This window comes from Oncorhynchus gorbuscha, linkage group LG19 (genome assembly GCF_021184085.1).
Source record: "Oncorhynchus gorbuscha isolate QuinsamMale2020 ecotype Even-year linkage group LG19, OgorEven_v1.0, whole genome shotgun sequence".
NCBI classification, from domain to species: Eukaryota; Metazoa; Chordata; class Actinopteri; order Salmoniformes; family Salmonidae; genus Oncorhynchus; species Oncorhynchus gorbuscha.
The window spans coordinates 73775492-73778620 of NC_060191.1; positions in this window are offsets into that span (position 1 = coordinate 73775492).

Genomic DNA, 3129 nt, shown 5'->3' on the forward strand with positions numbered 1-3129 from the left:
TTTCATTCGACCAGGATCTGACACATTCTGGTTTGCAGACTGAGAGTAAAATAATTAAATTGGGTGATGCACCTGGAGAACATAATTATCCTATCACCTGCAGAGTCATTGTGCGGGGGTACAGGTTAGTTGAGGTAATCTGTACAGGTGGGGGGGGAAAGTGACTAAGCATTTTTTAATTTTTTTGTTGGTTTTGAATTTTACCCGTTTTTCTCCCCAATTTCGTGGAATCCAATTGTTTTTTAGTAGCTACTATCTTGTCTCATCGCTACAACTCCCGTACGGGCTCGGGAGAGACGAAGTTTGAAAGTCATGCGTCCTCCGATACACAACCCAACCAAGACGCACAGCTTCTTAACACAGCGTGCATCCAACCCAGAAGCCAGCAGCACCAATGTGTCGGAGGAAACACCGTGCACCTGGCAACCTTGGTTAGCGCGCACTGCGCCCGGCCCGCCACAGGAGTTGCTGGTGCGCGATGAGACAAGGATATCCCTACCGGCCAAGCCCTCCCTAACCCGGGCGACGCTAGGCCAATTGTGCGTCGCCCCACAGACCTCCCGGTCGCGGCCGGTTACGACAGAGCCTGGGCGCGAACCCAGGGTCTCTGATGGCACAGGGTCTCTGATGGCGCTGCACAGGGTCTCTGATGGCGCTGTACAGCGCCCCAGTACAGCACCCTTAACCACTGCACCACCCGGGAGACTAAGCATATTTAACAGACAAACATATATAATGACAATACATTTTTAAAACTATGTTGGTTTTCTTATTCTATTTATTTTATTGTTTAGTGAATTATATTCTCAGCAACAAAACAAAAATCCTATTTTGTAGTCTTAGCCATAATGCAGGGATCGAAATGGAACCATTTTGGTCCAACGAAGAAGAACCTTTAGGGTTCTGATCAAAGAACCCTATAAACGGGTTCTATATTAAGCAAGTGATTGAATCCTTTTTTGGTTCTGTAAGGAACCTTTTTTCTTTTTTTCTAAACGAGTGTACTGGAAAGATACCGAACAGCCCTGTGACCATCAGACAGAGAGATACATCACAAAGCCTTGAGTGAGACGGCGCTGTGTTCCATCAGACCACACAGAGCAAACGATAGCCTTGTTCCATCAGACCACACAGAGCAAACGATAGCCTTGTTCCATTTGACCACACAGAGCAAACAATAGCCTTGTTCCATCTCACAGAGCAAACGATAGCCTTGTTCCATCTCACAGAGCGATAGCCTTGTTCCATCTCACAGAGCAAACGATAGCCTTGTTCCATCTTACAGAGCAAACGATAGCCTTGTTCCATCTCACAGAGCAAACGATAGCCTTGTTCCATCAGACCACACAGAGCAAACGATAGCCTTGTTCCATCAGACCACACAGAGCAAACGATAGCCTTGTTCCATCTCACAGAGCAAACGATAGCCTTGTTCCATCAGACCACACAGAGCAAACGATAGCCTTGTTCCATCTCACAGAGCAAACGATAGCCTTGTTCCATCTCACAGAGCAAACGATAGCCTTGTTCAATCTCACAGAGCAAACGATAGCCTTGTTCCATCTCACAGAGCGATAGCCTTGTTCCATCTCACAGAGTGATAGCCTTGTTCCATCAGACCACACAGAGCGATAGCCTTGTTCCATCTCACAGAGCGATAGCCTTGTTCCATCTCACAGAGCGATAGCCTTGTTCCATCTCACAGAGCGATAGCCTTGTTCCATCAGACCACACAGAACGATAGCCTTGTTCCATCTCACAGAGCGATAGCCTTGTTCCATCTTACAAAGCGATAGCCTTGTTCCATCTCACAGAGCAATAGCCTTGTTCCATCAGACCACACAGAGCGATAGCCTTGTTCCATCTCACAGAGCGATAGCCTTGTTCTATCAGACCACACAGAGCGATAGCCTTGTTCCATCTCACAGAGCGATAGCCTTGTTCCATCAGACCACACAGAGCGATAGCCTTGTTCCATCAGACCACACAGAGCAAACGATAGCCTTGTTCCACCTCACCGAGTAAACGATAGCCTTGTTCCATCTCACAGAGCAAACGATAGCCTTGTTCCATCTCACAGAGCAAACGATAGCCTTGTTCCATCAGACCACACAGAGCGATAGCCTTGTTCCATCAGACCACACAGAGCGATAGCCTTGTTCCATCTCACAGAGCGATAGCCTTGTTCCATCTCACAGAGCAAACGATAGCCTTGTTCCATCTCACAGAACGATAGCCTTGTTCCATCAGACCACACAGAGCGATAGCCTTGTTCCATCTCACAGAGCAGTCTGTTCAAAGGACATCTGCATGCAATGTGTGTGACTGAGAGAAAGTGATCTGTTTACCATAGAAGACAAAGGGGTATTTCCAAATGGCATCCTCTAGCCTTTCAAACATAATGCCCTATGTAACATTTGGGATGCAGCCTAGATGTGTCATCTCATCTCTGTCCTCTAAGGGCTGATTGGTACTTTCATTGTTCCCGTATGAAGGGCTGTTCTCTCTCTCTCTCTCTCTCTCTCTCTCTCTCTCTCTCTCTCTCTCTCTCTCTCTCTCTCTCTCTCTCTCTCTCTCTCTCTCTCTCTCTCTCTCTCTCTCTCTCTGTCTCTCTGTCTCTCTCTCTCTCTCTCTCTCTCTCTCTCTCTCTCTCTCTCTCTCTCTCTCTCTCTCTCTCTCTCTCTCTCTCTCTCTTCTCTCTCTCTCTCTCTCTCTCTCTCTCTCTCTCTCTCTCTCTCTCTCTCTCTCTCTCTCTCTCTCTCTCTCTCTCTGTCTCTCTCTCTGTCTCTGTCTCTCTCTGTCTCTATCTCTCTCAGTCTCTCTCTCTCTCTCTCTCTCTCTCTCTCTCTCTGTCTCTCTCTGTCTCTCTCTGTCTCTCATTTTCTCTCTCTCTCTCTCTCTCTCTCTCTCTGTCTCTCTCTCTCTCTCTCTCTCTCTCTCTCTCTCTCTCTCTCTCTCTCTCATTCTCTCATTCTCTCATTCTCTCTCTCTCTCTCTCTCTCTTCTCTCTCTCTCTCTCTTCCTCATTCTCTTTCATTCTCTCATTCTCTCATTTTCTCTCTCTCTCTCTCTCTCTCTCTCTCTCTCTCTCTCTCTCTCTCTCTCTCTCTCTCTCATTCTCTCATTCTC